The sequence below is a fragment of the Dama dama genome, chromosome 3, assembly GCF_033118175.1.
Source record: "Dama dama isolate Ldn47 chromosome 3, ASM3311817v1, whole genome shotgun sequence".
Lineage (NCBI taxonomy): Eukaryota > Metazoa > Chordata > Mammalia > Artiodactyla > Cervidae > Dama > Dama dama.
Window position 1 is genome coordinate 23,183,604 of NC_083683.1, and position 12,117 is coordinate 23,195,720.

Consider the following 12,117-nt stretch of genomic DNA (forward strand, 5'->3'; position numbering starts at 1 on the left):
TCATTCTAAACCATCCTCCTTTGTATTTCATTGTGAATTCACTTATGAGCTTCCTTCCCTGAAGGACGGATATGTCAGTTTTGATGAGGAAGAGAGAGTGAGACCTCAGACAAGGGGCTATTATTTAGGAAAGGTGGCTCAGGTACCATGGAAGTCTACAGGCATCCAGACAGCATGGGTGAAGGAGACACCTAGGAATGCGGGGATGGTGGGGGGGCTCCTGTGGAGATGGAGGAGGGATGCAGGAAAGAAGGGGCAACAAAAAGGCAGCAGAAAAGGCACTAAAAATACATTTTCTTCTTCATCATCCTATTTCCCCGAAAGCTGCTCTCTTGGGCTGACCTCAATAACTGGCCGGCAAGGAGCACCTGCCTTGCAAAGACGGCTCAGAGAGGTGCCAAGAACAAGAGGACTTGAAGGGCCCTTCTGACAAGCGTGCCACCGCCGAGTTTTCAGAACCACAGGGGCAGACTTCAAACGTTTCCCGTGAGACGCGGCTGCACTCCGCCACACTCTGGGGGCCCAGCTGGTCATCATCTTTAGGCACGTTTTCCTCTTTCCATGACTGAGTGGGAGCTGTGAAGCATGGGAGGAGAACAGAGTCTCAGAGCCAAGGCAAAGTCTCAGTTTTCAGGAAACCACAGCAGTGGAAGAAAAATGTTGGCCCAGGGATCCCGTCTCTCTGGCAGAGGAGGGACGTCTGGTGGCCTCGGGCAGGAAAGCAGATGTGAACTTGGGGCTGAAGAAGCCCTCGGAGCCCCACAGTCCATACTGGCTTCAGCTAATGAAGTGATGCTGAGTGTTACCCTGAAGCCGCCTCCGGCAGGTGATTCCTCATTAATGGGCTTTCCCAGCCCTGCCCGGACCTGCCCCGGCCACTCATCCCCCACGGGCAGGCTTCCCAGCCTCCAGCTGGCTCAACCTGCTTTGTCCAAACTGGCCTGGAGCTCTCATGGCCCCCCAAGGTTCCCAGCAGAGAAGCTCTATGTGCACAGAATGAAACCACAGGGTTTTCCAAGATATTTCACTCAGGAAACACAGTGACACAGCTTAGAGCATGAGCCACAGTCCCTTCACTTGAGGATGTATAGTAAAAAATTAGGGACTATGCTTAGTCTCTCAATCATGTCTGACTCTTTGAAACCCTTTAAACTGTAGCCCACCAGGCTCCTCTGTCCAAGAGATTTTTCAGGCAAGAATACTGGAGTGGGTTGCCATTTCCTCCTCCAGGGGAATCTTCCCAACCCAGGGATCGAACCTGCATCTCCTGTATCTTCTGCATTGCAGGCGGATTCTTTACCCGCCGAGCCATCAGAGAAGCCTATAAAAAACTGTACGTGAGCCACTTTTATCCTTTATAAAAATCAGCTGAATTTTGACTCCAAGTCCCATTCCTATCGGACTTTGAAGAAGTGAAGCCCGAGGCCTTCGTGGGGCTCTCTCCTATTAAGGCAGACAGCCCCGGGGTCTTGCCTGTCTCCAAGGTGTGGAATACCTCAGGTTGTCAGCCACGAGTCCACACTGGCTACAGCTAAGTCACTCATTGTTCCAGCTTCTTTGCTGAAACTGGAAATCTCAAGTGAACTGGAAACATGAGTCGTACAACCCAAGCCATCTAAGGGTGTCCACACTGTGTATCACACTTCCTTCCAGAGATCCTGTCACCTCCTGGAAGCGAAAAGTGTCAGTCACTCAGTCGTGTCCAACTCTTTGCGACCCCATGGACTGTAGCCCGCCAGGTTCCTGTGTCCATGGGATTCTCCAGGCAAGAGTACTGGAGTGGGTAGCTATTCCCTTCTCCAGGGGGTCTTCCCAGCCCAGGGATTGAACCCACATCTCCTGCATTACAGGTAGATTCTTCACTGTCTGAGCCACCACGGAAGACCTGTCACCTCCTGTGCAGAACACAAGTTCTGAAGGCAGGACATCTCTCTGTTCCCCAGGCGCCAGAAATCTCTCCTTGCAGCCTAACTGCCTCTCCCCACACCTTACCCACTCCAGGATACTCTTCAGCTGCTTAGGATTTTAACACAGAGCCTTGAGTTTCATTTAAGCATTTTCTGCTTTCCATCCTGATAAATTCCTGAGGTAAGAACCACAAAGCTAAGCCAACATTAGGAGCTAGGATCTCTATTTGAAACAGGCACAGGAGGTTAAGTGTTGTACACAGTACGTGGGAGGCAAAATCTGGACACCAAACCAGGTGCGCTGATGGCAGGCAAGTGTTTATTCCCATGACATCTCAGAATGGCAAGTCAGAAAGCCTGCAGCTATCTGACAGCAGCAGGAAGAGACTGAAGGCTCACCTGGATTGTGTCATCAACAGTGGGGAAGTGGAGTAAAGTCAGTGAGTGGTGGGCAGAGAGCCAGCATTCACCTGATTCAATCTTCACTCTCGTGGTTACAGCCAGTGCCATCCAGGGAGAGCCTGGCTCTGAAGGAGAGGCCTTGCTGCCCATGAGGAAGCACCTGTGTTTGCCTACGCCTACCACCCATTGAGAGCAAATGTGCAGCGACCGGAGCGGGGCAGAAGAGAGGACTCGGGCCCTGGCATCCAGGGAGGCCAAGCTTTGTCAGGCAGCGCATTCCTCCTCCTCCATCTGGGGGTGAGCCACTTGCACCTCATCAGAAGCTCTCTGAACTAGATGTCCAAGTGTGGAGACAAAAGTCAAGTAAGGGGTTGACTTTGCAGTGCTTATGGCTTTGAAGTCAGCTTCACAGACTAGACCAGAGCTTCCCCGGTGACTGAGACAGTAAACAATCTGCCTGCAATGCAGAAGACCTGTGTTCCATCCCTGGGTCAGGAAAATCCCTAGAGAGGCAAATGGCAACCCACTCCAGTATTCTTGTCTGGAGAATTCCATGGACAGAGGAGCCTGGCGGGCTATAGTCCATGGGGTCGCAAAGAGTCAGACAGGACTGAGCGACCAACATACTTCTCACAGACCAGGGGACAAGGCTGGTATGCAGCTACATCAGGAAAGCCCCGTTATTGATGCCCTCGTCCTTTTATTTCAGAGCACTTCATACCCCTCTGGACGCCATGTCCTTCCTGTGCCCAAGGTCGCCGAGTGGCCTAGCTCCCTTTCTCACGCTCTGCCCAGACCTGAAACACCCAGACTCAAGCTTTCACCCCAAAATGATACTGCCCTCCTCATCCCCATTACAGAGCCATTTTCTGGATGTCATACTGTCACAAATGGGGTGGTGGTGATGAATAAGTTCACATAAATAATTCAGCCTAAAATAGGAGTCCTATGAATATTTTAGTGGAAAAGAAACACTCCAGGCGAGTATAAATTCTATAAACTTGAGAATTTTTGTCAGCTTTGTTTACAACTGTGATTTGATAGAAAATTACCCCATTAAACAAAACAAAACAGGCCAGTAATAATAATATGGTTTAAAATGAGCCTCAGGAGAAAAATGTAGTAATGTTTGCCAGATTTGGAGTGTACTATACCATTTTGGTATTAGTGAAAATCTCAGCAATAACAACAACGGTGAAAAAATACTTTCTCAGATGGGGCCATAATTTCATAATAAGTTTAACTCTGATTTATATGCATTCAGAAAACAAATACTGTATTAAGCTTCAAAAGGAATGAGTCGTGTACGGCAGGAGATTCCATCAGCAGAAGGTCAGACAAGAGATCAGAGAACATCCTTTTGGCAACGTGAACACAGTCTGATGCAGAACTTTTCAAACTTCATGTCATGAGTGTGGTAGAACCAATTCAGTGAGTTTTAACCAACCTCTTTCTAGTGGTATAAAATTGAAAGAATTGAATGGACTGAATTAGAATGAAGAGGAATGGAATGGAATGGAGATGCTAAGGTCTGTATACACATGTATTTAAAATATGAGTACCTATAATGTGAAATGCAATTATACACAGTATGGACTGTGACCTAAAATGTTTGAAAGCGATACGTCTATGTATGTGCGGAAGCCTAACATATACAATAGACCCATGGAAATCTGCTCCCACTGAAGCTGTTGTGAATGGAGTCAGCCCTGCCCACTCACTCCAGTCCTTCTTCCTCTGAGAAGCAGAGTCTGAAAACCCCTGGTCTAGAACTTAGACTTTTTCAGTCTAAGGATCAAGCTTGATGCTTAGCGTTGAAGTGTGAAGAAACCAATAATAGCATCTTCTGTCCCACTCAAATTCTGAATCAGCTCAGAAACAGTGAAGGCAAGCAGATGAGGGTCAAGTATCAGCATAATGCTAACAAAGGCTGGGCCGCAGCAAAGGTATGAGACAGTAGTGGTTCTCCTGGTCTGAACTGCATGCTTCAACAAAAGTGTGGACCGGTTCACCCCAGAAGCAGGGGCAAGAGAAGGCTAAGTGAGCCCAGCCCAACTCAAAGAAGCCAGGAGCACTGCTGTAAATGAAGCCCCTCTACAAGGGAACATGAAGCAGATGGAAAGAAGGTTCATCTTCATGAGCCTTAGCAAAATGGAGTATACTTTTCTTTCATGGCACTTAATGGAATTAGAATTCATGTCTGCCTCCCACGAAAGACTATGAAACTTCTTAAAGACAGAGACTGTATCTGTTCTATACACTGCTTGCTTCCAGCATTTAGCACACACTAAATGCTCATGAATGTACTATATGAATAAAAGTAATGTAACATGAATAAAACAAATCTATTACTGCTGTCAAGATAATAACCACAACACTGACACCCCATCTCCAATATCAAGGTATTGGAAAATTGAATAATCTTCATTCAATGGCAGACCTAATTGACAGGCCCAGTCTGGAGGGTATTCTAAAGATTACCTCTTGATGAGCAAAGAAAAAACAACTTGGCCTCCTCAGAGAAAAAGGTCCATGTAAAAGTAGTAACTCCAGCCTAAAGGAAGAAAAACAAAAGCAACTCTTCCTCCTTCTGGAAAATCCCCAAAGAAGTCAATCAGGTTCTTACAAGAGAGACTTCTCTCTCACTCTCTCTCCACTGTAAATAAATGATAAATCACATCTTTCATCAAAGCAAACAGCTTTGATTCATCAAGCCTGGCTTCTAAAAAGGCTCAAGCCTTTTAAATCTACAAGGTGCTGAGGATGCTGTCACAATCAATGAATCCACTAGGAGTAGAAATTTAAATAACAGAAATTGTGGCCATGTTTCTCCATACTGCAGGTTCACACTTCCCAGAAGCAACGAGTCTCCAGCCACTGAAGAGTCTTATTAACGGGAGCAGCATATGACGTTCAGTGGGAATATATAGGGACACTAGGATCAGCCCCCTGCCTAAAATCTCTCCTTCACTCTTCCCACTAAGGAACCTGAAATTCCCATATTATTTACCTCTGTGATGAAAGGCCATGGAAACTCAAGATTTGAATATATTTTGAGCAGATGAACCTGTTTGACCTTTATATCTCCCCCTTTCGGGCTTTCAGCCCATCAACAATGGTTATTGTTGCTTTAAACAGAAATTAATCTTATCCTTTCCACAAAAAAAGAAAAAGCAATGTTTTAATAATACCAGGCACACTTATTTCTCATGTAAAAGCAACCAGACTGAATGATAACACTCAAAAGTTTAGAACAGTAATCACCCCTGGTCTCGGGGGGTGGGAGTGGCATACAGTGAAGGAGAAAGAGTTTGGACTCAGAAGACTTCCAAGTTAAATACAACATTCCTTTTCTTACACTAAATGGTACAGGGATTTTTTTTTTAATTGTTATTCTTTACCCTTATACTTACTGAATTATTATCCCTATTTTAATCTATTTTCAAATAAAGCAATACAGTGAGAACAGATGAGATAAACAATTTCCTAATCTGCATCTCACTGATTCCAACTTTTTATTCCTTCCCCAAACATCCTGAGTGCCTACTAAACTTGAAAACATTGTGTTAGATTTTGATATGACAAGGCTGAAAGAGAAACAGTCCTTGTTTTCAAAGAGTTCTGAGTGTATTTATCTAATAATTAACATCTACTAAGAAATACATACCTGTACATGAATGAATCTAATAAAATGCAGAATACAAAATTAATGTAACACAGCCGGGCTTCTCTCAAGTCCTCTTTGCTACATAAATGACCTGAGGAATTTTGTATAGACACACAGTGAGATAAAAACTAAGCTGCCAGCTCTAAAAGCCAGGTCAGCCAATTTTCCAGGTCCTGTCTGGGGCTACAGGACACCCCTCTGTGCCATGTGCTATCTTTCTGACACATGATGAACCCAATCCAGAATTCTGAGAAAGAGCACTGCAACATCAGAAAATGCTGACCAGCTCAATGAGAAAACTTGTTCTTCTGAAATCATCTTTTAAAATATACACCCATTGCCCACAGCCTTGAGAAAATGACATGTAGTCATTGACAAATATGAGGGTGTTCAGCATGTACAGGCCAGCTCATCTCTATTAATCTGGAAAGTCATTTCCTTTTCTTTGAACTAATTTGATTTGGTTTGCTTAAGGGCCTCAATTCCTTTCTTTCACCTTCATTTTAGGGCTGCTGTGAAGTTCAGCCCTCGGCCCACACAGAAGTTCCAAATCATTTTACCTCCTTGCTCATGCAAACCACATTTCATGTCTGCACCAAACAAGTCACTCTATTTGCCAATTAGTCCATAACTTTCAGACTAAGACATGTTAGGTTGCAATACAGAGATAAGAAAGACATCAAATATCCTGAAGTTTTTGGTTTTTTTTAAAGAATTGAAATGAATAGGGTTGTAAATCTACTGGCAAAGTAGTCATTACTCAAGTGAGAAATGGCTAAGTGATTTGTAGCTTAAGAGAACCAGGAAAGTAAAGGAGAAAAATCAAGGAATTTAGGGTCAGGGATACTCCTTTTAAATCCCGATTCTTCCATTTTGTTAACCACATGACCCTGGAGAAATTCTAAACCTTTAAAATAAGGATAAAACGTCAGACCTTTGAGAACTAAATGAAATGACAAAGTAAAAGCCCTGAACACCCAGCAGATGGTAGGTGCTTAATAACCCAACTCTTAAACATTTTCATGATATACTTATGCAGAGGCAATGTCAAAATATCACTGATAAATGTAAACAGGAAGGAAAGTGGTTATCTGCCAAAATTCCTGTTGCTGAATTTTAAGATGTTTGAAATCAATCTTACAATTCAATATCTAGTATCTGAACACTGAATTATGTCAATTGTAAAACACCATATAGAAGTGATTTTTCAATTTTAGTTTGTTCATATACATCAGTCACCTGAGAGTTTGTGAAAATACAGGGTTAGGGTTCTCTCTCTAGAGAAGATGGTTTAATAGGATTGAGGTGGTTCAGTAATTTGCATCTTAATAAATTTCCAGGTGTTCTGATGGAGATGGTCCTCAATCACATTCTGATCAATTCCACCTTATTCACAATGTATTTGTATATTTATAATGTATTTTTGAAATTTTTTTAAAGAAATGGCTCAGATGAGCCATCATCTCTAATGCTAAGAACTATCAGTCCCTAGGACATTAGAGGGATTGGTGAAATAAGAACTTCCAAAATCTGCTTTAATGAGAACATGGAAAAATTTGATCAAAATCAAACATTTTCAGAACTCTGAAAATTAGCAAAAGGCTAACAACAGTCTGCAGAGAGCATTTATTCAACAACAAAAAATAGCCAAATCTTGAGAAGAATAGCAAATTTTCTGTAGTTTTAATTTGCCCTATTCCCATTCTACTTGCCATAGCCCTGAAGTAGCTTTGAAAACCAACAGCCTCGCAATAATGGTAACCATGAAAGTCAGCTAAAACTAGAACAACCAGACAGAAAACCAGTAAGAAAAGTGAAATCCCAGTTTCCTCATCTATGAAATACAGCCAATACTTTATCTACCTTAGAGAACTGTGTTTTGTTGTTGTTGAGTCACCCAATTGTGTCCAATTCTTTGTGACCTCCAGGACTGCAGCACACCAGGCCTTCACCTCCCTCACCATCTCCCAAAGTTTGCCCAAGTTCATGTCCATTGCATCAGTGATGCCATACAGTCATCTCATCCTCTGATGCCCTCTTGTCCTTCTGCCCTTGACCTTTCCCAGCATCAGGGACTTTTCCAATGAGTCAGCTGTTCACATCAAATGACCAAAATACTGGAGCTTCAACTTCAGCATCAGTCCTTCCAATGAGTTTTCAGAGTTGATTTCTCTTAAAACTGACTGGTTTGATCTCCTGGCTGTCCAAAGGACTTTCAGGAGTCTTCTCCAGCACCACAGTTCGAAGGCATCAATTCTTTGACATTCTGCCTTCTTTACAGTCCAGCTCTCACAGCCGTACATGATCACTAGGAAGACCAGAGCCTTGACTATATGGACCTTTGTTGGCAAAGTAATGTCTCTGGTTTTCAACACACTGTCTAGGTTTTTCATAGCTTTCCTACCAAGAAGCAATCGTATTCTGATTTCATGGCTGCAGTCAATATCCACAGTGATTTTAGAGCCCAAGAAGAGGAAATCTGTCACTGCTTCCACCTTTTCCCCTTCTGTTTTTCATGAAGTAATGGGGCCCAATGCCATGATCTTAGTTTTTTTAATATTTAGTTATAAGTCAGCTCTTTCACTCTCCTCCTTCACTCTCATCAACAGGCTCTTTAGTTCCTCTTTTCTTTCTGCTGTTAGAGTGGTATCACCCGCATATCTGAGGTTGTTGATGTTTCTCCTGCCTGTCTTGATTCCAGCTTGTAACTCATCCAGCCCGACATTTCTCATGACGTGCTCAGCGTGTAGGTTAAACAAACAGGGTTACAGCAGGCAGCCCTGCCGTGCTCCTTTCTCAAGCTTGACTCAATCAGTTGTTCCACACAGGATTAGAACTATTGCTTCTTGACCCGCATACAGGTTACTCAGGAGGCAGGTGAGAGGGTCTGGTGTTCCCATCTCTTTAAGAGCTTTCCACAATTTGTTATGATCCACACAGTCAAAGGCTGTAGCATAGTCAATGAAACAGAGGTTGACGTTTTTCTGAAATTCCCTAGCTTTCTCTATGATCCAGCAAATGTTGGCAATTTGATCTCTGGTTCCTCTACCTTTTCTAAACCCACCTTGGACATCTGGAAGTTCCTGGTTCACATAATTCTGAAGCCTACCTAGCATGCAAGATTTTAAGCATGACCTTACTAGCATGGGAGATGAGGGCAACTGTTCAATGGTCAGCACATTCTTTAGTACTACCCTTCTTGGAAATTGAGATGAGGATTGACCTTATCCAGTTCTGTGGCCACTGCTGGCTCTTCCGGATTTGCTGACATATTGAATGCAGCACCTTGATGGCATCATCCTTTAGGGTTTGGAATAGTTCTGGAATTCCATCACATCCACTAGCTTTATTAACAGCAGTGGTTCCTAAGGCCCACTTGACTTCACTCTCCAGAATGTCTGGTTCCAGGTGACTGACCACACCATCATAGTTATCAGTTCATTAAAATCTTTTTTGTACAGTTCTGTGTATTCTATCTCTTCTTGATCTCTTCAGTGTCTACTAGGCCTCTACCGTTTCTGACACTTTTAGAGAACTATAGTGAAGGTTAAATGAGATCATGCATGTCACACTTTTAGCACAGTGCCTGGTAGATAAAAAGCAAATAAGAAAGATACTAGGAAAATTACCGTGCATGTAGTCATTTTCCATTCCAAATTCAGAGAATTCCACAGACTAACTTGTATATAGTAACATACCCTTTTTGAGTTGAAACCAATTTTTTTTTTTTTAAATAACAAGATTTCTGTACTTTCTTCCTCTTGTACTCAAGAATCTTCACAGCTTCCATTGGACATATTTTCTTTTTAGGAATGAAGGAAATTTCTCCCATTATTGAGCCATCCTTTTATGTCAATTCTACAAAATTACATGTAATTTTATACTTTTAAAAGATAGAGTTTTGCAAATATTCAATATTCTGCTAATTTGATTTTGAATTGTAGATGTCAAGTATTCTGTTTATAATAAAACATGATAATATGTTTTATTATTCTTTGTTGGAAAGGAAAAATTGTACATTTTTAGAATGTTTTTATGAGTAAATTTAATGTACTGAAAATAAAAATTAAGAAAAAGATTCCTATGTGCTGATGGAGACATTTATGCAAACAAGTAAATGAAGAATTTTCCCCACAGTGATTTCTACTGCTGAGTTAGAGAAGAGGGCAACACGTTCAGATATCATATAGGACTGTCTCTAGGAAGAGAGCAGGCAATCTAAGAGAATGCAGTTGCTAGCTGCATTTGTAATAACACTGAAAATGTAAAAAAAACAAAAAAACAAAAAACCAGCAACCTGAGAGATAGGCAGGATTTTATGATTTACCCCAATTTTTTCAGAGAATATCACTGTCACAAGAGGTTAAATCACTTGACTAATATACAGATTCCACATCTCATTCTTCATCTCATCCTCTCTCCTTTTACATTTTGTCTCTCCTTGACCTTTTATGTCATTAGAAAAGACAGACCTGATTTTCCTCTCATCTCAGTGACTCAGCACTCCTCAAAATATCAAAGTTCTCCTTGTTAGGGTCCATGTAAGTATGAGGAAAATACTCTTCAAGGATTCAAGATAAAATTTTTAGGAAGGATCCAATATTAATTTTTTATTTTTCTAAGGCTAAGCTTGGGCAAACAATCTATTTTAAATTCTCCTTTCAAACATCCAAATAAAATAATTATTACACATTTTTAGTCGAAACATTAAATTTTTACTTTGAAAGTTCAGTGCCCAATAATTCACACTGAAAATATGAGCCTCCCTCACATTTATGGCAGGTGCTTCACTGGATATTTCATGGAACAATATCCAGATGCTAAGTCCACGGTAAGGCAGAAACAGAAGATGACTTCATTTCCACTAGGGATGGTACTTAAATACTCAAATTACCCTGGAAAACTACGCCATTAAGAAATCTAAAGATAAAAACAAGACCTAGTATTAAAACCTACGATTACCATTGAAGGATAATTGATATATTATCCAGGCAATCAGCAATTCCTTTGGATAAAGATGCTTACAATTTCTCAATTAATCTGTTAGCAGATGTTTCTTCTAGATCTGTATTCCTTTTTACATAGTCAACAAATAATTATTAAGAAGCTATTTCTTCTCAGCTTTAAAAAGGAGCAAATTACTAATATACAAAACAACATGTATGGATTTCAAAAGCATTATGCTAAGGGAAGGAAGACAGACATAAAAGACTGCCCACCAGATGAGAACGTTTATGTGATATTCTAGAAGAGGCAACACTGTAGGAATGGAAAACAAATTGATTTCCAGGAGCTGGGATGAAAGCAAAGTTAGGGATTGATGGCACAGAGGAAGGAGAGAACTTTAAAAGTGATGGATCTGTTCTTTACCTTGATCCTGGTGAAAATTACATGACTCCTTATGTTTGTCAAAACACATGAAAATACGCACTTCAAAGTATAAATTGCATTGTGTGTCAATTATTTTTCAAATTATAAAAAGAAGACTCAGTTACAAAATCCTAACACACATACACCAAATCACAAAGAACCAACCATACATCAGAGGGGAGCTTAGCATTGGAAATGAAATGTGAAGATATACAGAGTCCTTGATCTCAGGAGCTTGTACCTAGGGAGGAAATAGACTTTTTAAAAACAGCCACAGGGACTTCCCTGGTGGTTCAGTGGCTCAGAAGATGCCGGCCAATGCAGGGGGCATGGGTGGCAGGCGACACAAGTTCAATCCCTCATCCAGGAAGTTTCCACTAAGCCCATGCTAGAACTGAAGTCCAAACACCCTAGAGCCCACGCTCTGTAACGAAAAAAACCACTGCAACGAGAAGCCCACACACCCTAACTAGAGATTAGCCCCCCCTCACTGCAACTGGAGAAAGCCCTCACACAGCAGAAAAGGCCCAGTGCGGCCAGAAACAAAACCTTTAAACACAAAATAAAAGTAATCACAGGAAACTATGTAATCACAAATCTGAGTCAGTAAAACAAGGGACCAATGGGAATAGATGATATACAGAGACCCAGCTGAGACCTTTGCGAATTATACGGATATGATCTGAAATGTTTTAAGTGGCAAGACTTATCTAGAGCTCAGGGGAAAGCAGGCTTTCATTCATCACTTGGATCCTAGAAACTGGGAAAATA